Source organism: Rhinolophus sinicus, linkage group LG04 (assembly GCF_036562045.2).
Source record: "Rhinolophus sinicus isolate RSC01 linkage group LG04, ASM3656204v1, whole genome shotgun sequence".
Classification (NCBI taxonomy): Eukaryota; Metazoa; Chordata; class Mammalia; order Chiroptera; family Rhinolophidae; genus Rhinolophus; species Rhinolophus sinicus.
This window is the reverse complement of record NC_133754.1, coordinates 59,809,143-59,833,155: the sequence shown is the minus strand read 5'-3', so window position 1 is coordinate 59,833,155 and position 24,013 is coordinate 59,809,143. Positions and strand designations below refer to the sequence as shown.

General features: G+C 36.8%; 1 pseudogene; it reads left to right on the top strand.

Annotated features, from left to right (window-relative positions):
- Positions 1-1,878: 1,878 nt before the first annotated feature.
- LOC109452813 (heterogeneous nuclear ribonucleoprotein A1-like 2) lies at positions 1,879-23,562 on the top strand (annotated as a pseudogene).
- The last annotated feature ends 451 nt before the right edge of the window (positions 23,563-24,013 follow it).

Genomic DNA, 24,013 nt, shown 5'->3' with positions numbered 1-24,013 from the left:
CAAGTTCCCAGGGAGGATTATCTCACCTACAGTACTTGGGATGATCCATACTAATGCTTCCCCCAATGCCTTAGCTTTAGCTGGACACAATTTAGATGGATTCTGATGCATAACTTACCTCATCTCTGATGGATGGCAATTTTCCTGGGCAGCAGAGTTTGTCCTCCATTTGATGGCTAGTTATCCAGGTTTCTTCAGTCCTGTGGCTCTGTATTCTCAGCACATGACTCCACAGTTGCCAACAAAACTGAAAAAAGTGTGGAAAATTCATACCTGCCCACTAACTATCTCTAACTGGCAGTGACACAAGTAACTTATTCTCATGTTCCATTGGCCCAATCTAGTCACATGGTCCCAAATCTAACTTCAAAGGGACTGGAAAACATCAAGAGAACTCATGGAATGTTTGGTGAGCACTGATTTCCCTACCACAAACAAAGGTTGTGCCAGTTGTGGTGAGATGTAGGCCTGTTACAGTTCCCATGATGAACGACCTTCTTAAGCAGCCTTTGACAGGGTTGTGGTCACTGATTTGGCTAATGCTCTCCTCCACCCCCTCCCCAACCAGTCTCTATAGAATAGGTTTGCTAGTTTTCATGTTGAATGTAAAACTAATCTCTGAGGTACATTGACATTGGAAAAATACCCTGCTGCACTGACAAGGCCTATAGACATTTCTAAAAGTTGGACACCTCGGAATCAGATAAGTGTGTGCATAAATGGAGTGCTATGTGTGGCAGCCACTGGAATGTACATTGCAGACCTCCTACTACAATGAGCATGAAGGGTCTGAGGTACTGCTCCTGAAATGCATCAATTCATTTTTGTCAAGGCCATACTTGCCATGGTAAGCTCCCAACCAATGATGGAACTTGATAGAGATGTAGAAGGCAGACATTCCTGGGACTCAGGACTCCTCCGACAGCAAACTCTGGCTTGAGGACACCCCAACAGTTTTGATGAACTTTTGTTTCATTGCATGGGCCTTTCTTAAACCTTGTGAATCCTAGACTGCTTCTATGCAGTTTTCTCTTCCTCTCTCCTTCACTTAGGGTCAAACTTGCTTCACTGTCTAATAGGTTTTTGAGCCATTTCATCTCTCTCCTCACTTTTCACACACTGATGTCCCACCTAGTAAAATTCTAGCACATTTAGTCCTGTCTTGGCATCTGATTCTCAGGAGATACAGAATGAAACAAGTAATAATGAGAGTACTGTGTTTAAACCAGTAATAAGATGTGAATTTGGCTCTGTTTACCTAATTCTGCAGCAATGAGGACAGGATCCCTCTTGGAAGGAGGGTCACAAACAGTCCCGACCACAAAGTAGTAGCAGTACAATTTAAAAAATTTTATGGCAATTGGGGAAAATGTCCCAATATAGGGAACTGTGTGGCAGATGCAATAAAGCAGGCATTTAAAATCAGTGGAGTTAGATGGTTACTGCTAAGTATTATTGATGCCCAGCAGAAGGATAAGAGATTGAAGGCTGAAACAAGCAGTTACCAGCTATGTGTGAGGGCCAGAGAGTCTGAGTGGAATCAGGAAACAGAAATTGCATGGTAATTTAAATAAGAGGAGTTTAATAATAAGCTACAATGAGCTAGGAGAGTAATTATAAAGACACAAAGAGAACTCTACAGGTACCCTAGGTCTGATGGAAAGTATCCAAAGAAGGATACATTTGGAAGGGTGGCCACTCTCCAAGGCTAGAGTTCAGGTCTCACTAGAGAAGGTGTGATTTATGTCTACTTGATCACTAGGCTGGAGCTGGTCTGCAGACATTTGGAAAGCAGAAAACATACCTCCAGCTAGTGTTGCTGGGAGAATCAGAGCCACTTTGTGTGCATGGGCTGAAATGCACAGTATCTGAATCAGGATGGGCACAGGTAAGTCACAGCTGGTATGGGGTTGCACAGGGTGTGTTGGGATGATGCTGCAGGAGCATTGCCTGAAGTATGTGATGTCCATGTCAGTAAGATCATGAGAATGCGGTTACTGGGCCCAGGTCAGGCCTGCGAGGCACTGAAGGACAACATGCTCTGGGAGGATAAGCACCTGGAGCACAGCACCACTGAGTGCCCGCATATCCTGGCACTGCTAATTGCATTGCAAAATTAAAGCAAAAGTAAAACATAGTACATACCCAAGAGTCTCTTTTTCCTTCAATGTCCCTCTGGTGTCTTGTACTGGCAAATTTTAGCATCACCCTCATTATAATGGAGAAAATGTTTAGCGTTCCATCCCTTATTGCAGAGTGGGTAGTGAATAATGAATTTGGAGCTGAGAGGCAACAAATGCATAACTTGCATATGACCAGCTACAAGTGAAGGAAAAAGCCTAAGTTGGCTTATGGATAGTTTAACCTGGTCTTCTTATGGAAACAAGGAGGTCTGGGTAGAGGCATGTAGATGAACATACGGGAATAGGCACGAGTATGAAGATTTCTGCTTGGTGGTTGCCAGAGGGTAAGGGGGTTGGGGGGTGGGGGGTGGGAGATGAGGGTAAGGGGGATCGAATATATGGTGATGGAAGGAGAACTGACTCTGGGTGATGAACACACAATGGGATTTATAGATGATGTAATACAGAATTGTACACCTGAAATCTATGTAATTTTACTAACAATTATCACCCCAATAAATTTAATAAAATAAAATTAAAAAAAAAAAAAGATTTCTGTATCATATGCTAATGCCCACTAGAAAACATCCCCCACTGGAAAGGCAGAAAATGACTAAGTAGACAAAATGACTTGGTCAGTTGACTTTAGTCAACCATTATTGTTGGCTTCCCCAGATGTGTCATGATGGCATGTAAATGGCATGGTCATGGTTGCTATGTATAGGCCTAATCACATGAACTTTCATTTATTGGAGCAGATCCAGTTACTTCTGCCTCTGAATGTCAAAACTGTCAGAGGCAGAGACTATTATTGAGCTCCAATATAGCACTATGTAAATATATATGCATCTATAAATATATATATGTATATATAAAATATATGCATATATATACATATATATGCATATATATTACATAAAATTTTTTGTTTTTATTTAAGAAAAGCAACTGTCACTTGATGACAAGTTTATCATATCATAACTGCTTCCTAGAAGGGCCAGAGTTCTGTTCTGTTAGGAAGAGATACCTATTCAGTTATTGGTTTGAATTTCCTACCTGCAGAGGCTTAGGTGGCACTATTATATATGGGATTACTGATACAATCAATAATACAATGGAATCTATAGGCATAGAATCTCACATCACATAGCATCCGACCACAGGACACTTCAGAGTCTAGGAGGTGTGGGAGTGAGCCCGTGAGATCTGCTGATTGTTTCTCATAATGTACCTCCTAGCCTCGTAGAACTCTTGAATAGCTTTCTAAGAGGTGAAATTGAAGCACCAGCTTGAAGGAGGTATTTTAAAACAATGGGATGATATCTGTGATGGTTCATTTTATAAGTCAACTTGGCTGAACTAGATGCCCAGAGAGGTGGTAAAACATTATTTCTAGGTATATCTGTGGGTGTGTTTCTAGAAGAGATTAGCATTTGAATTGGTGAATTGAAGAAAAGCAGATGGCCCACCCCACACTGGGTGGGCATCATCCTGTGTGTTGAGGGTCTGAATAGAACAAAGTGGTGGAGGAAGGGCAGTTCACTCTCTGCTTGAACTGAGACATCCATCTTCTCTTGCTTTTGGACATAGGTGCTCCTGATTCTTGGGCTTTCAGACTGAGATCGAGGGCTTACGTCATCAGTACCAGAGTTTCAGGCCTTCAGACTCAGACTGATTACACCACCAGCTGTCCTGGGTCTCCAGCTTGCAGATGTCTGATCATGGTACTTCTTGGCCTTCATAAACACGTGAGCAAATTCCTAAAATAAATCTCCTATCATCTCCCTATCCATCCATTTATCCATCCATCTATCTACCATTTATTTTCTTATTGGTTCTGCTTCTCTGGAGAACCCTGACTAATACAACATCCTAAGGATACAGTATATTTATTAATCCAGATAGCCCTAAAGTGTCACTAACAGGAAGGACTCACAGGTCCGGGAATATAGGGAGGGAAGTAGAAGTGGTCACGCTCACTTTCGTACCACCACTACAGGGCCTGGCTTCACATAGCATTTCTTCAATAACATTCTATTTTTCCACTACATTCACTACCAACTATGTATGTGGAAACCAGGGCAAAAACACACTGTTATGTCTATAAATCTGAAACTGTCTTTGCATTGGAAACTTTTTCCTCCTTGTTTCAAATATGTGTATGCCTTTTGTGTCCATAACAATGCTCTCATTTATCATCTTGAAAGTTGTTGGGAAATTGCTAGAGCATATGTCATGGCAGTGTTTTACACTGTACTCTCGTACTGTTTATCTCAAACTATGTTTTTTCCCCTTGCATGTAATAGTTTAATAACCTATAGAGCTGATTTGTTAGATAGTTCAACAAATATTTATTCAGACAGCCTATTGTTATGGAGTACTTATTATATATTAGACATTGTTCTAGGCACAGTGAAAAAAACCCAGAAATTAAAAGAAAATAAATATATCTCTGTCTTATGTAAAATTTGGAGATTACTAACTTTACCATATTCTGTGTCCCATAATAGACAATGACTCTTAACATTTAGACTGCTGTTATCATCCTCTAAATCTTAAGTCTTTCGGCAGAATATTTCTCCCTTCTTTACTTTTCAAAAAAAAAAAAGTAATAGATTATTATTTTAATGTTTTAATCCTGCCTCTTTTGAGTGTGATATAATTTTCTCTTTACTTTCATATTTTGTTTTCTAATCATTCCTTCTTATCCACCTTCATTCTTGCTAAGTTTCTTTCTTCTTAACTGGACCTTTCTTTGGCCCTGCTAAAAAGTAGGTTGCCTCTTCTAATATCTGCATCATTTCACCTCATTTTTCTTCCTAATTTTCTGCATGATGGCTTCTGTCTCTGCTATTCTGCCAGTTTCTGGCAATGTCTGTTTGGCTAACAGAATAATGCACCATTCAGATCCCCTTCAAGAAAAGATTTGCTGCCCAAGGGAGGAGTGTGGCTAGCTGACAGCCTCAAATTCTTAGCGCCTTTACAGTCTTTCTCAGCTTTTCAGCCAATCATACAGCCTTTTGGGGGTGAATCAGTTCAATTACTGAAGAAGCCAGTGGTACAAAGGCCTAAACTTTGTCTCCTTTAATAAACAATCTTTGCTCTGGAGCTCCCTTGCTCTGCAGCAACCTGTCTGAGTTGGTGGAAACTGTCAGGTCTTTATTACTGTCCTAGGCTCCATTTACCCAATTGTGCTTCTTCCCTTTTTTTCACAGATGTTATCCCTCACCCCTCACCCCCAATTTTTTGCTTTCTAACTCTTTCTCACCATCTGATTTCTGGAGAACACAATGAGGACTTTCATTAGTGACTCATTACCACCAATACAATAATCACTTTCTCAATTCTCCAACTCATATCTCCAACTACCCATCCAATACTTGCTATTCTACAAGCATCTCCAATTCAGTGTATCTTTAACTGAAATCATCTCCCACTCTATGTTGAAATCTACTTCTAAAATTAGTGCCCTTCTCATCTCAGTTGGTCAGTCATCTTAACAATTTCATCAACCTCCATAACAAATTATTCAGCAAATCTATTTTTCTTCATAAATATCTCTCAGATATCATGCCTGCTTTCATTTTTTCCCCACTCTCTATTCCTGCAGATGTAGACAATTTTGGCTTAAATTATAGAAAATTCCCCTTAATGAAGTTATTGCATCCAGTCTTCATCATTTCAATCCCACCACCCCTAAACTATTACAAGTTATCATTCTAACACAAGACTCTATCATTCATTTGCACTTAAATTCTTTGGATAACTTAAAATCATTAAAGAATAAAGTCCGAAAATGCAGTAACATCCATACAAGTCATTCACTCATCCAAATATAGCGTGGATCAACTATCACATCTACTCTTTAGCTTCACTTGATATCTGTAGAGAAAATAAAATTATCTAAGCTTTGTTCCCAGAGGACTTTGAACATCTCTCTGAGAAAGATTTTTCATTTCTAGCTGTGGCATCTCTTGTACATGTTCAGTTTTCTGTTAGTTTCTGATGTACTTGGACACAGGGAGAGCGTCACACATATTTTGATAATAGCCTGGTCATAGGCTGTAAAAATTAATTGTTGAAATAAATACAAATGGTTTGAGTGCCTATAAGTCATGCATATTAAAAACTGAGCAGTTATTATCAATCATTCACATACAGTAATGAATTTAAGCAATACATACATATTTCACTTTTTGGTTACTTGACCAAACAACAGAGAGTTTTAGTAGAAACACGAACAATCTTTAAATACTTATCATGTCTTCAGTGAACATATAGTGGACTTCAAAATTTGATCAGGTTTTAGACTCTCAGGAAGACATTTCATTTTAAGAGCAGTATAGTTAATCCTGATACATTAAACTCCATCAATATTCATATAATTTTGCAAAAAAGATAATATAAATTTTTATTGTATGTAGAAGTAGTCAAATAAAAAAAATGGTATACAACAACATGCATCACAACAAAACTAAATAATTAGGCTGTAAATATGTTAGTGAAATAATGTATGCAGAATTGGCTATTTTGAAGTTAAATTTTCTTCTGTTATCATTTGTTACTTGTACAAATATTTTTAGATAAACACTAACGTGTTTTAGGAAAAACACAAAAAATAGTTTTTTTTAAAAGTCTATCCTTATCCATTTTTCTATTTTCATTCCTTTTACAAATTGGGAAAACATAGTCCTTTGATTTTGTGTATAAATATTGCACGTAAGGAATGCAAGTACAAGTATTCCATGGAAGGACAAATTAAGAACTGTCTTGCAAAAATGTGTGTGCAAAATGAAAATTATGCAAGTCACCAAACTGCATATTAAGCCATCAAATGAAAGCTAATTCCAAGTTAATTCCATTGCCTTTCCACGTGTTAAACCCACACTATTGGGGGCGGGGGGAAGTTGATATTTAACTTTTATTAGGTCTCCTTAGCCACAGATTTCCCTAGGAAGCCGAATTATACACAAGGTATAAATAAATAATGGGAAAATAAAGTTGTTTTCACAGGATCATTTGATGCTTGTGATTATTTTCCTTCCTGATACTTATCTTTTTATTTAATTTCGTTAAATCAAAGAATTTTCTAAGAAACAAACTTACCGGCAATTGAAGAATTGATTTACATTTTTTTAAACAATATCTCTTTATGTGTGTGGATGTATGTGTATTTGTTTTGACCTGTAACTTAAGTAGAAATCCGACAATAGATATGATTAAAATAGGCAATTGTCTGTTACTAAACATATTGTGAATTGCTATTTTCTTTTTCCTTCACTACAGTAATTCAGCCATTGTACCCGTAAGCTATGGCGTGGACCCTTTAGTATAGCCAAGAACTTCACAGCAAATGGCTTACTACCGCCAGAGGAGAAAGCGCTTTACAACACCTATATGACCCCTGAAATGTCAAATTTAAAATGTCAAATTTCGGGGAAATAAAGAGTGTGGGCAGGGCACAGGCTCCCGAGTGCTCCTCGTACAGCAGGCTGGGGTGGGCGGAACCCAACAGCCGCGGCTCCACCTGCGGTAGCCCTTTTGCTCCAGCTGCCACGCACCTGGCCAAGCGCCCGCGCCCAGAGCTCGCGAGCTGCTTGCTGCCTGCCTTCCGCCAACTGCCATCGCTGTGGGGAGGCCACCGATCACGCAATGCTGTCTATCTTGCTGATCCTTTCAGGCCTGGGCTGGCTGACCTCCGCAGGCCATCGTAAGTGGAGGACCTCCACCTCCCTAGGGTGGCCTGGCAGAGACCCCCGGGTGTGGCAAGCATCACCCTCCTTGTTCCAGAACCCTGGAAGGGCTGGAGAGAGCCCAGTGACCTGTCAGAGCCTGCCTAGTTTCAGGGTCCTGCTGGGCCCGGTGGTTGGACGGCTCAGAACAGGTCTGGGACAACTGTCCCTCACTTACCTGATCCTGCACTGGCAGGAGAGGGCGCCCATCTTCTGGGCAGGTGGGGAAAGGAGAGAGCCTGGATGGGGTCCTGAGACCAGCATTTCTTCCCAGGGCTGATGTTCCCCCCCCCCACCCCACCCCGCCACAGGCCTCTTCCTGGAATCCTACAGCATATGATTTTGTGGTGAGTGAGTGTGTGTGTGTGTGTGTGTGTGTGTGTGTGTGTGTGACTATTATGTGAAGAATTAGGATGCTCTATGCCCTGAGAATGCTCACACATGTTTTCCTTGCTATAGACTCTGAAACATCACTTCTGCAAATTACTGTGCCACAGAAGATTGGAACCAACACCAATGATGGCGATGTTTCAGAAACGCATGTAATTAAGAAATCACTTTTTTTTAAAAAAATGAGAGTTTATTTTTGCTGGACTATATGACCCGAATTAATTCATGCATATCGTTTTTTGAAATTGTGTGTTCTCATTACCGTTAGAGAGCCATTTTGTTTGAATGAGACCAAGTGTTTTGATTTTTTTCATTCTCCAAGTGATATATGAACATTATGAAATTATAAAGACACACAATGACCTGATGGGAATCCAAGGACTGGAACCTCAGTAGCAGGGTCTGAGAGGAACATTGAACTGCCAACTGGAAGACAATTACACTCTGAGGCAAATTTTATAGATTGAATGGTCTATCTGACTGTTTCCCTTTATGGCACCCAAAAATCTCGAGTGATTATTTGTTCATAAAAGCTATTGCACCAAAAGCAGATATCCAGAGAGCTTAGAATGTTTAGGAGAGTATAGCATATACTGGGAAAATGCTAACAAAAAGAAAACATGCGTATCCCTGAAAACAGCAGGAAATAAAACAAAAGCATTTAGTACACAAACAGAAACTTAACACACGCACAACATTATGAAGGATAAGTATTATTACTTAAAATATTCATTTAACTAGGAACATATAACAATTCTAAATTTATATGAATTCAATAAAATGCCCTCAGCACATATAAAATGAAAACTGATAGCACTAGAGGGAGAAATTTTCAAATCCATTTACATAGTGAGATGTTAAAATGTTTTTGTCACATTTTAGTTGACAAATCATAAAAATATAAAGACAATTTGAATAACAAAGACAACGTTTTTAGTCAATGGATATATTTTTACGGAAGTGACTCCACGGAGTGAATGTACTGTTTTCCCCTATTTGTTAGGACTCACTAAACCTCACAGGGTATCATACATGAGGCTTTTCTTTAATGGCAAAGCATATGGTGCAGTAAGAGAAAGAGAATTCAGGCAAATATCAGGATCCAAGAAACATCCACAGTGAGCAACCCGTGAACCTAGTCTCTGCTCCTGGGACAGGCTGAGTCTCTGGCTTGAAATAATAAGACCTGCGGGAGGAATTTGGCCTTGGGAGAGCTCCTTAACAAAGCTTTTAGTGATTAGCTAAGCAAGCCTCCTCAGAGGAAGTAGGTAAACACTAAGGAAGCTAACCTTGGCCAGGGGGCTTTTGAACCCTAAACAGTACATTATAAATCTCACTGCCCTTATCTTAACTAAGAGTCAGAAACATTCAGGCTTGTAGACATTCCCAGAAATATAGAGCTTTTCTAATCCAGCTATAAATCAGCTCTGTCTCCACAGTAAATAGTGTATATTCTTCTCAAGAATAAACAGATCATTGAACAAAATTGACAACAGTAAGTTAAAAAAAATTGAAAATCAAACACCAATAGTACAGAACTCATCTGGTAAGAATTTAATTTAAAACTTAACGAAAAGACTGAAAAACGTATTTGGTAATTTAAAAATACACTTGTACATAATTCATGGATTGAAGAAGAAATCATAAATTATAATGAATATTAAATAAATAATGGACAAGAATGAAAAAATTACAGACCAAAATTTGAGTAATGCTCTCAAGATGCTATAGGGGCATAATTTATAACTACAAATACATAAATAAGCAAACAAAGTCTGAAAATTAGAAGTTAAAAAATAATATAACCTTAAAATTTTTAAAGATGGTACTAAAACTAAGAATTAATGAAAAAGAAAATTAAGCTAAAATAGCCTACATTCACAATGTCAAAAGTTGATTTCTGAAAAAAATATAATACAGATATTTTGGTGAGATAGATTAAGGAAAATGGAAAGGAGAAGGAAAAATATGTAATATTAGAAATGAGAAATATAGAAAGGAGCAAATAAAACTATTAAAAATGTATGCTTATAAATGTTATTTAAACAATATATTTTTAGCCATAAAAATAATGCTGACCTAAGATGACATAAATCAACATTGATACTTTTGTCCTATTAAGAAACTGAAACATTGTTTAAATCATATGACTGACTCCTCTAATAACAGGCTATGCTGGGTCTTTAAAAAATGTGTATAATTATATCAAAATACAAAAATCTGAAATGTTTTTTGTACATCTAAACTCCTGTAGTCTGACCCAGATCAGAAAGTTTCCTTGTGCCTTTTCCAGACATAACCATTAACTTCACTATTTTGTTGTCTTGAAATTCACAAGAAAGGGATCAGCCATTAATACTTTCAGTTGTGTGTGTGTGTGTGTGTGTGTGTGTGTGTGTGTGAGTGTGTGTGTGTGTGTGTGTGTGTGCCTAATTTCTTCGATTCAGCAGTCTAATATTTTTGAGATTCATCTATGGAGATTCATATATGCTTTAGTTCATACATTTTATAGCTTCCTAGTATGCTAAAAATTGAAACATTAACCTATTAGTGGACATTGTTTTCAATTTGTAATCGTTATGAATAAATCTGCTCTAAAGAAACAACTATCACATTGATGTATGCTTTCATATGCATATATTTAGGGGTGAGATGCTGATGTATAGAGTAAGTGCACATTTACATTTGTAGAAATCTGGTTAATACAAACTTATTTAAATGGGTATAGTATTTTGCATTTCCACTAGCAATATATGAGAGTTTTAGTTGTTCCATATCCTCACTAACACTTAGCAATCTCAATCTTTTGTTGTTTGCAGTTTTGTTAAATTTATTCCTTTTTCTCTATCTTCTTGGGTCATTTGCCACGTTGAATAGTGATGATGAGTGACTTGTAGAATGTTGATGGGCCAATTGGATATGAATTGCAAATATCATTCTTTAGTCTAGGGATTGCCTTTTAACATTCTTAATCATGTCGTTAGTTAGGTGAACAACAGTTTTTAATTTTGATGATGTCCAATTAATCAACTATTTTATGGCTATTCTTTTTATCTTCTATTTGATAATTATTGGCTGTTGTCCTATATTTTCTTCCAGAAACTTTATAATTTTAGTTTAGATATTGATATCTGTCATCATTTCTAAAAATTTTTTATGATATAGTATAGGGATCAAAGGTAGTCTTTTTCCATATGAGTATCTATTGACTTACCTCCATTTATTGAAAATATCCCTTTACCCATTAATTTAAATAGGTACCTCTGTCAAAAAAATTATTTTTTGTGGATTTATGCTAGACTCAATTCTTTCCAGGTGATATAATTATTTTTACTGAAATGGCACATCATTTTAATTGCTATAGCTTTATAGTAAGTCTTGGAATTTAGTATCTTAAAGTCTTTCTACTTTTTGCTTTTCTTCAGAATTATATTGTATAATATACGTCATTTGCATTTATATATAAACTTGAAAATTATCTTGCCAAATTTTACAAATAAGCTACTGGATAGCTTTCAAACTGCAAGTCACTTTTGATTGAAATAAAATCTTAACATTAATATGTCCAATTCATAAAATTGGCACATCTTTGCCATTTATTTAGGTCTTATTTAATTTTCTCTGCCATGCTTTGTAGTTTTTAAGTAGAGGACTGCATATCTTTTTATGCTTTCTGATGCTTTAGTAAACGGTATTTATAAAGTTTATTTTTCCGATTGTTTCTCATTTTAGAAAAATGAAGTTGATTTTTATATGTTTACCCATGTCAATTCTGGAAATATTAAATCATTGTCATTAACAATTTTCTGCCATTCCCTTTGGATTTCTATGCATTACATTCATCTCATTTGCAGATAAGGATACTTTTGTTCTTTTTCCCCAATCTTTAAGCTTTTTTTTGTACTGAAATCCCATACAATGTTAAGTAGCAGGTAATAGCTCATTTAGTTTAATGATGCTTTTGTGTATGTCTTGTTTTTACTGTAGGAAGAAACTATCAATATATTAAATATCACAAATAAGTATGACATTGTCTGTAGGTTTCATAAATGACCTTTACTAGATTTTTGAAAACTTTTAAAATTTTCAGATAGATCTACCTATCTGCAGTTATATATAAGTATACATATCTGTGTGTGTATGTATATGTACATTTCCTGTCAGTGTAGTGAATCAGCTTTTTATTCCTGGGATACAAGGCCATTTTGTCATGATATGATTTATGTGTGTTTGATTTAATTTGGGAGTATTTTTTTTAGGGCTTTAAAATTATGATCATGAGAATTGTTTTACTTACTGGGAATATAGTTGTCTTATTGCAATATCTGGATTATACTGCCTCATAAAATTAGTTGGGAAGTGTTCTAACTTTCTATGTTTCATGAATTTCTGTAAGATTAATATTTTTTTTCTTATTCAAATGTTTAGTCCAGTTCACCATTGAATAAATATCTCTGGACGTGAAGATTTCTTTGTGAGAAGATGTTTAAATTCAAATTTTGATGTAGTTTGGTTTAAACCTATCAATTTTTATTATTTCTGTATGCCCTTTGTTTCTGTTACATTTTTCAGTTCTCACCATGTTTCTTTTTTTCACTATTCAATTTATCTCGTTAATTGGATTTTACTAGTTTTCATTATTGTTTACCATTAGTGAGGAGTAGAAAATGGTGTTTCGAATCCAGTCTCTGTCTGCTTGGTATGCTAATTGCTACTGGGGTTTCATTATTTACATATAATTCAGTGGTCCAAGCTAGAAAATCTGTGTGTATACACATACACACACAGATGTAGGGTTTGTGTGCATAGGTGTGTGTATGTGTATAACTATGCATGTGGGTTTATATTAAAACCATAAGTTTATATTGATATATCCAACTCCAATTGAAAACTACAGGTAAAGAAAAAAATGGGGGGAAGAACCAATAAGATACGCTAAAAACAAACAGCAAGAGAGTCAGATTATAGTGTAATATATGAATTTCATTAAAAGTAATTGGTGTAAACTTTGCAAATACAGTCAGAGATTGTCACATTGGGTGAAAAACATTGAATGCTGTCTACAAGAAACACTTTTTAAGTATGAGACACAAATAGGTTAAAATAAAAACATGGAAACATATTTCATTAAATATCAAAAGGAATTAAACCTATGTTTCATTAAATATCAAATCAAAAGGAAGCACAAGTTCATAAATTGATATCAGACAAGTAGACTACAGAACAAGAATATTATCAGGATAAATAGTGGCATCTCATGATGATAAATAGCTCACTTTATCAAGAAGGCATTATATAATAATTCTAAAAATATTTGCATCTAATGAGAGTGTGTCAAAAACATGAATCAAATACCTATAGAAGTGAATAAAGTAGACAAAGCCACAATTATATTAGCGATTTAAAAACTCTTCTCTCAGTAAATGATAAAAAAATCAAATTGGTAATCTACAGGGATCTAGAAGGCTTAAAATACTAACAGTCACCTTGACATTAATGGGCATGTATAGAACATAGGAAGTGGGTATTGAATTTTTATCAAATTCCTTTTCTGTAATTATTGATACATCATAATAGCTGGAGTTGGGATATTAAATGTGGCTGTCCCTGAAAGTTGTGAGGCAATTCCTAAAGAGAACAGTGAGATGAAGACTATCTATAGGTAGTGCTTTTGACAGCTATGGGATATTTCTTTTAACCTTAAAAGGGGACCTGCACTGTATTATTTAATTTCCATTTTTTTGTGTGCTAGAAACTGCAAAGTAGAAAAAATATAATACAATTCAAGTTTCTTCAAAGGTTACACAGTATTTCTAAATGTAATAATTTTTAAATTAAAATTTGTTTATGATACTTAATACATACTAATGACTAAAATACTCCTACTTTTTAAATGATTTTAAATTCCTTGATTTTCTCACATTTTGAGATTGAAGAAATATAAAAAATAAACCTATATATGTATATATAATTTTGAGACATGCATGATACAATCTGTATTTATATGAAAGAGTACATTTTTAAAAATTATGATTTTTGACTTTCAAGAATTTGAAATTTCTAATAATTACTTTCTCTCTGAATATTTTGCTGTAGGTCACTTATGCCATCGAAATTGATGGGAAAACATACACTCTCCATCTTGAAAAACAGTAAGTGTCGAAGACAGTCCGTTTGTGTGGAAAAGCAACTGGAGCAGCTTGGGTGCGCCCACAAGTTGGGTAGGGCAGGGTCTCAGAGAATCAACAGGGCAGGGCAACCAGGTTGTTAGAGACTCAGACTTGGTACCCATCTGCACCTACATGCTGGGAGTGGGGAGGGCTCAATAAAGTAACAGTGGCTTCTTCCAGCACTTCTGTCTGGGAGAAAACTGTCCCTCCAGCTCTCACCCTGAAGCCAGTGAATTCAGTTCCTCCCAGTTTTCAAGTTGGTGCCCTAGTGCTGGAAACTCAGAGCAAGTGAGTCGATCAGTGGGTAAGTCTGTGCACAGACCCATTAAGAGGAATGCCTGGAACTCCAGTTCACTCAGACATAATCCCCTCCACCACAGTCAGCTCAGCCATAATCCCCACTAGTTTTCACAGCCAGAAGTTATGGGACTTCTCTTCCCAGCACTGGAACCCTGAGCTGGAGAAGCTGGGGTGGAGTGGGGACCATATGTTCTGCAGGGGGGACCTGCACAGCAGAAATATTCCTCTCAATTTTTAACCACCACACATGGATGCGGGACCAGACTGTTTCATGTCTCTGCTCCGCCTACCATTCTCGACATAGCTTCTTCTGTATTCTAAATTGTAGGACTTTCTTTAGCTAGACTTCAGATGGTTTTCAATGATGGTTGTTTTGTAGATTAGTTGTTGTTTTAATGTGGTCATGAGAGAAGGTGAGCACAGCATTGACTTATTTTGCCATCCTGAATGGAAGTCTCTGTTTTTAGTTTCTTAAATGTTTACAATCACTAAAATAAGAGCATGAATATTACATTTATTTAACATGTTATACTATACCTTTTCCTGATTCATGTCAGACTAGATTTTTCGTCCATCTTGAGATTTAAAATCTAATATGTGTGCCAAATTCTATTAATAATTTAGTGATATATATGTTAAGGTATGCTAGATAGATTAAAATTACTCTGTGTAACTCCTTAAAATATAACAACTGCAAAAATTAAGGGAATAGTTTTATTTGTCCATTTTTAATTTTGTCTCCAAGTTATTTTACCTGTTTGTATGATTTTAAGCATTTTACTTGATATTCCACAAAATTGTTTTTTCTCAGTTTGCTATAGTATATATTTTTAATCTCTTAAATATTCTCTTTTCTACTTTTGCTCTCTGAGGAAACCAATATCAATAAATCTTGTATGTATCTTTCCCTAATTTTCTATCTAAAATTCACCTTTCCCTTAAATAAAACATATAGAGACCTACTCAAAATTTTGTTTTTACAAAAATGGGAATTAGGTTTTGCAACTGGCAGGTCTTATTAAATAATGGTGTTTATTTTCTTGCTCTATGTATGTATTGTAACTCATTCTTTAATAGATAACATTCTATTGTATGTAACATTGATAGGTAATAAGGTTATTTCCAGGAATTGTCACTATATAGTCCTTCAATAAACAGCTTTCTATCTATATTTTTATCTAGTATAGGTTTTTGTTTGTTTGTTTGTTTGTTTTTTGTTTTGTAGCCTTGATATCAAGAACTAGGTTTCTGGCATTTCTGTCTGTGTACACCACAGAGTAAGTGCATCATTAAAGTCTTTCCTCCTGTGTCACGTCTAACTCAATCTCCTAAAGAGCTTGAACAGCTGTGGAATCCCTCCATTGGAGGTTTAAACTTTGAAACAACTGATGAGAGTCTGAGGCACCAATTTGAGTAATGGGGAACACTCACAGACTGTGTGGTGATAAGAGATCCAAGCACCAAGTGTTCCAGAGTGTTTGGGTTTGTCACGTATGCCACTATGGAGGAAGTGGATGCAGCCACGAATGCAAGGCCACACAAACTGGATGGAAGAGTCGTGGAACCAGAGGGCTGTCTCAAAGGAAGATTCTTAAAGACCTGGTACCCACTTAACTGTGAAAAAGATTTTTGTTTGTGGAATTACAGAACAAACTGAGGAACATCACCTAAGAGATTATTTTGAACAGTGTTGAAAAATTGAAGTGATTGAAATCATGACTGACAGAGGCAGTGGCAAGAAGAGAGGCTCTGCTTTTATAAATTTTTCTGACCATGACTCTGTGGACAAGATTGTCATTCAGGAGATGACATCATAAAAATGGCGGCGTGAAATCTCCCCTGGAATTTACAACAAACTGAACAACTATAAGCCAACAAAGGACTCCCTGTGCAGCAGACAGGCAAAACTAAGAGGCACACTATTGAAATCATCTAAAGGTCAGCAAATTGTGCTAGTGGGGGAGAAGAGAAGGGAAAAGTGAGACGGGGATGCATGGGTGCAGGACGAAGACCTAGCTCAGTGCTCCGAACTTGCTGCATCCTGGAACTACCACAGCTGCGGGAGAAACCCACAGCTTATGACCCACAGGGCTGAGGGGACAGCATATAACACGGCTGAAACCAACACTCATGACAGAGACCTTGGAGAAAAGACTGAGGGAAGAAGGCTGAAAATGGTGGTTTAATCCCTCACTGCAGAGCAGAGAACAGAAGCCTTAGGCACTGAGCTTAGCCGCCTTCTCCCTACCCTCCCAAGGCTCTCCCTGCTATCACCTGCCCAGTGCTAGAAGTAGAACAGTAGCAGTGTCAAATCAAAAGAACGGAATATTTGCAGTTCTGAGAACTGTAGTCCACAGATACGGACTCGCCACCCAACTAGTTCTGACAAAGGGGAGGAAGCAGGACTGGCTGTGGTGATGGTCGTCCCCATTGCTCTGGGCCACCTCTCACAATCCACCCCGCCCCTGTCCTCACCTGTCTGTGTGGATCCCTGGAGGAGGAAACAGAGCTGCGGAAACACACTGGCTCTGAATCTGGTACAGGAAGAGCTTTGGAACTTCAGAAGCTCTCCACATCCCCCCATGGAGGTGGTGCCCTATGACACAGGCAAACTGTTCACAGAGGAGAAGCCCGCCTTCCATGAATCCCCCCATTGTGTGAGACACTAGAATAGTGCAGAGAAAATATAACACTACAGTGTGAAAGAAAATAAAAGGCTACAGTCTTAGAGAAAATATTCTACCAACACCTAATGGAAAACAAAAGAAAGACCTCTTCCTATCAACCTGTTGCAGAACCCACTCTTGTAGATGTCTAGGAAGAGAAATAATAAATCATTACTAGCCAAGAATAACCAGCTCAGAAAGAAAATGAAAAGTCTCCAGAAAATGAACTTAAAGACATGGAAATATGTGACTTAAATGACAGAGAATTCAAGATTGCAGTTCTTAAAAAACTCAATGTGATACAAGAAAACACAGACAGGCAGTTTAATGTACTCAGAAACACAATCAAAGAACAAAATTAACATTTTACCAAAGAGACTGAAATTTTAAAAAAGAACCAAATAGAATTTCTCTGAAGATTAAGAACTCAATAAAAGAAATGAAGAATGAAAAAGTCAGGTTAGGTAGTATAGTTGACCAGATGGAGGAAAGAATCAGGGACATCGAAGAAAGACATCTGGAAATGACATGGATGGAAGAAGAAAGAGACTTGAGACTTAAAAGAGATGCAAGAACTCTACAAGAACTTTCTGACTCCACCAGAAAGAGCAATATAAGAATAATGGGCAAACCAGAAGGAGAAGAAAGAGAAGAGGGAACAGAGAGTAGATTCAAACAAATAGTCGATGAGAACTTCCCAAACTTGTGGAAAGAACTGGAATCCAAGAAGCAAATCAAACACCTAATTAAGTACCTCCACCCCAACAAGTGTTCTCCAAGATACATTGTATTGAAGCTGTCAAAAATTAATGACAAAGAAAGAATACTCAAGGCAGTCAGGGAAAAGAAGACAGTAACCTACAAAGGAAAGCCCATTAGATTATCATCAGATTTTTGGCAGAAACTCTACAAGCCAGGAGGGACTGGAATCAAATATTCAAACTATTGAAAGGGAGAAATTATGAGCAAAGAATAATATATCCAGCAAAGATATCCTTTAGCTATGAAGGAGGAATAAAGACTGTTCCAGACATACAAAAGCTGAGGGAATTTTTTAACACATGTCCTGCACTACAAGAAATATTGCAGGAGGCTGTTCGAATAGCATAAATAGGGATAATTTATGACAACCAAAAAATAAAAGGTGGGAAGTTAAAGGCCTGAACCAGAATATGGGAATGGAGAAAGTAAGCGTGCTGAAGAAAATGGAATACTCTAAATATGCAACTTTTTTACTAAACATATTTGCAAGCACTCAAAATAAATCCAGAACTGAAATATATTATGTAATAAAAGAAGAAACAGAGGGAAAAATCATAGAATATCACCACACAGAAATAATGAAAAACAACAAAAAGGCAAAGAAACAATGGAGACAGTCCTACCAGAAAACCAAAGATAGAATGATAGGAACTCCTCACATATAGCTTCTTGGCCTTTTGGCTAAGATCAAGTGTAGGAAGTCCTCACATATCAATAATCACCCTAAATGTAAATGGACTGAACTCACCAATAAAAAGGCACAGAGTAGCAGATTGGATCAAAAAACTAAACCCAACCATATGATGCCTCCAAGAGACACATCTCAGCTACAAGGACAAGCATAGACTCAAAGTGAAAGGGTGGAAATTGATACTCCAAGCAAATGGTATCCAGAGAAAATCAGATGTAGCCATGCTGATATTAGATGAAACAGACTTCAGGATAAAAAAGGTAACAAGAGACAAAGGTGGACATTTTACAATGATAAAGGGGACTCTACAACAAGAAGACATAACAGTCATCAATATTATTGCCCCCAATCAGGGAACACCGAAATATACCAAGCAACTACTAACAGAACTAAAGGGAGAAATTGACCAAAACACAATTACAGTACAGGACCTAAATACATCATTGACAGTTATGGATAGATCATCCAAACAGAAAGTAAATAAAGAAATAGCAGGCCTAAATGACACATTAGATGAAATGGACATAATTGACATTCATAGAGCTCTTCATCCTAGAACATCAGACTTTACATTTTTTTTCTAGTGTACATGGATCATTCTCAAGGATGGACCATATATTGGGACATAAAACTAGCCTCAGCAAATTTAAGAAGATTGAAATCATATCAAGCATATTCTCTGATCACAAGGCTTTGAAATTGGATATCAACTGCAGAAAGAAAAAACAAATATTTGGAGATTAAACAACATACTTTTAAAGAACAACTGGGTCAAAGAAGAAATAAGAGGAGAGGCACCCTCCACAACTAAGATTGAAAGGACAACAACTTGACTTGGAAAAAAGGCCTAGAAGTACACACTGTTACCCAATAAAATCCTGTTCCCCTTCCCCAATAAAATCTTTAAAAAAAAAAAAAAAAAAAAAGAGAAATAAGAGGAGAGATCAAATGATACATAGAAACAAATAAGAATGAAAATACGTGCTATCAAAATTTTGGGGATGCAGCAAAAGCAGTTTTAAGAGGGAAATTTATATCATTACAGGCCTATCTCAAGAAAGAAAAAAATCCCAGATAAATAACCTCACGTTACACCTGAAAGAACCAGAAAAAGAAGAACAAATGAAACCAAAGATCAACAGAAGAAAGGGAATAATAAAAGTCAGAGCAGAACTAAATGAAATAGAGACCAAAGAGGCAATAGAAAAAATTAGTATGACAAAGAATTGGTTCTTTGAAAAGATTAATAAAATTGATAAACCCTTGGCTAGACTCACTAATATAAAAAGAGAAAAGACACTAATAAACAAAATCAGAAATGAAAGAGGGGAAGTTTTCACGGATGCCACAGAAATAGAAAGGATCTTTCAAGAATAATATGAAGGACTATATGGCACCAAATTCAATAACCTAGAAGAAATGGAGAAGTTCTTAGAAACATATAGCCTTCCTAAGATGAATCATGAAGAATTAGAAAATGTAAATGGACTGATCACCAGTAAGGAAATTGAATCAGTCATCCGAAACTTTCTGAAAAGCAAAAGTCTGGGACCAGATGGCTTCACTAGTGAAATCTACCAAACACTCAAAGAGGATCTAATACCTGTCCTACTCAAACTATTCCAAAAAAATTGAAGAAGAGACAATACTCCCTAACTCATTTTATGAGGCCAACATTACCCTGACACCAAAACCTGGTAAGGATAACATAAAAAAAGAAACTTACAGACCATTGTGTCTGATGAATCCAGATGCAAAAATCCTAAACAAAATTGTAAGAAATCGAATGCAACAATGCATTAAAAAGATTATTCATCACGACCAAGTGGGGTTCATCTCAGGGGCACAAGGATGGTTCAACATCCTTGTTGATGTTGATGATCCTGATGGATATGCAAATCCATCAACGTGATACATCACATAAACAAAATAAAGGACAAAAATCACATGATTATATCAACTGATACAGAAAAAGTGTTTGACAAGATATAGCATCCATTTATGATTAAAACACTTAATGACAAACCCTCAGATAATATCATAATTAATGGTGAAAAACTGAAGACCTTTGCTGTATGTTCAGGAACATGATAGAGCTGTCCCCTATCACCTCTGCTTTTCAACACGACAGGGTTGTCCCCTATCTCCCCACCAGAGCAATCAGGCAAGAAAGAGAAAGAAATAAAAGTCATCCAAATTGAGAATGAAGTTAAATTGTCACTCTTTGCAGATGACATGATGCTATATATAGAAAACCCTAAAGACTTCACCAAAAAGCTATTAGAAACAATAAATGAATACAGTAAAGTTGCCGGCATACAAAATCAACATACAAAAGTCCATTGCAATCCTATATACTAACAATGAAATCTCAGAAAAAGAAATAAAAAAATTCCTTTGCAATTGCAACAAAAAGAATAAAATACCTAGGAGTAAACTTAACCAACAATGTGAAAGACCTATACGCTTAAAACTATAAGACATTTTGAAAAGAAATTGAAGAAGACACAAAGAAATGGAAAGACATTCCATGCTCATGGATTGGAAGAATCTACATAGTTGTAATGGCCGTATTACTCAAAGCAATATACAGATTTAATGCAATCCCCATCAAAATCCCAATGGTATTTTTTAAAGAAATAGAACAAAAAATCATCAGACTTGTTTGGAACCACAAACGACCCTGAATAGCCAAAGCAATCCTAAGAAAAAAGAACAATGCTAGAGGTATCACACTCCCTGACTTCATCTGTACTACGGGGCAACAACAATCAAAACAGCATGGTATTGGCAGAAAAACAGACACATAGACCAATGGAATAAAATTGAGCACCCAGAAATAAACCCACATAAATATGGACAGATCATTTTTGACAAAGAAGCCAAAAACAGACCACGGAGAAAATATAGCCTCTTCAATAAATGGTGCTGGGAGAATTGGAAAGCCACGTGCAAAAGAATGAAACTGAACTGCTATCTGTCACCATGTACCAAAATTAATTCAAAATGCATCAAAGACCTTAGCATAACTCCTGAAACAATAAACTGCCAGAAGAAAAAATAGATACTAAACTTATGGACCTTGGGTTCAAAGAGCATTTTATGAATTTGACTCCAAAGGCAAGGGAAGTAAAAGCTAAAATAAATGAATGAGACTATATCAAACTTAAAAGCTTCTGCACAGCAAAAGAAACCATCAACAAAATAAAGAGGCAACCAACTGAATGGAAGAAGATTTTTGCAAATAGCGCCTCCATAAGGGGCTAATATTTAAAATATACAAGGAATTCATACAACTCAACAACAAAAAAACAAACAACCCAATTGAAAAATGGGCAGAGGACTTAAAGAGACATTTCTCCAAAGAGGACATACAAATGGCAAATAGACATATGAAAAAATGTTCAACATTACTAATCATCAGAGAAATGCAAATAAAAACCACAGTGAGATATCACCTCACCCCAGTTAGAATGGCGATCATCAACAAGTCAAATAGTAACAAGTGTTGGAGAGGCTGTGGAGAAAAAGGAACCCTCATACACTGTTGGTGGGAATGCAGATTGGTGCAGCTGCTATGGAAGGCAGTGTGGAGGTTCCTCAAAAGGTTAAGAATAGAATTACCATATGACCCAGCAATCCCTCTCCTGGGTATCTACCCAAAAAATCTGAAAACATTTATCCATTAAGGCATGTGTGCTCCAATGTTCACTGCAGCTTTATTTACGGTGGCCAAGACATGGAAACAACAAAAATGTCCTTCGATAGATAAATGAATAAAGAAGTTGTGGTATATATACACAGTGGAATACTATTCGGCAGTAAGGAAAGATGAAATAGGACCATTTGTGACAACATGGATGGATCTTTGGATTATAATGCTAAGCGGAATAAGTCAGACAGAAAAAGTACAGAACCATATGATTTCACTGATATGTGGTATATAAACTGAAAACAACAAAAGAACAAGACAAGCAAAGGAACAAAAACTCATAGACACAGACAATAGTTTAGGGGTTACCAGAGGGTAAGGGGTGAGGGAGGTTGTAGATGAGGGTAAAGGGGATCAAATATATGGTGATGGAAGGAGAACTGACTTTGGCTGGTGAGCACACAATGTGAGATACAGATAATGTATTACAGAATTGTACACCTGAAATCTGTGTAACTTTACTAACAACTGTCACCCCAATAAACTTTAATTAAAAAAAAATATTGTCATTCAGAAATACCACACTGTGAATGGCCACAACTGTGAAGTAAGGAAAGCCCTATCTAAGCAAGAGATGTCTAGTGCTTTATCCAGTCAAAGAGGTTGAAGTGGTTTTGGAAACTTCTGTGGGGGTCGAGGAGGTGGTTTTGGTGGTAATGACAGCTTTGGTCATGGAGGAAACTTGAGTGGTCGAGGTGGCTTTGGTGGCAGTCGTGGTAGAGGACATGGTGGCAGTGGGGAGGGCTATAATGAAATTTGTCAGGATGGAAGCAGTTTTGAGGAGGCAGAAGCTACAATGATTTTGGCAATTACAACAATCAATCTTCAAATTTTGAACCCATGAAAGGAGGAAACTGGAGGCAGAAGCTCTAGCCACTGTGGTGGTGGGAGCCAATACTTTGCCAAACAAAACCAACGTGGCTATAGAGGCTCCAGCAGCAGCAGTACCTATAGCAGTGACAGTAAATTTTAATTACTGCCAGGAAACAAAACTTGTCAGGGAGGAGAACTGCGGAAGTGACAGGAAAGCAATAGGTTATAACAGATTTGCGAACTCAGTCAAGCACAGCGGTCGCAGGGCTTGTCTGATACAGAGAAGATATGTTTTAGACAATACTCATGTGTATGGGCAATAAACTTGAGGGCTGTATTTGTGACTGCTTGTATAATAGTTATTATTTTAGTTTCTGTTCTGTGAAAAGTGTAAAGCATTTTAACAAAGTGTTTTAATGTAAATTTTTTTTGTACCTATATTGTTGATTGCTAAATGCAATAGTCTGATCATGATGATGAATAAATGTGTCTTTTTTTAAAAAAGTGTGCTGTGTAAAGTTAGTCTACTCTGAAGCCAGCTTGGTAGATTACCCCAAAAGTGTGAAGTTATAATTCCTTCAGATTGATGCCAGTTTCCATTTGAAATTTACTTACAACCTGCTTGGGCACAGTAGCCATCATCTTCAGAAATTT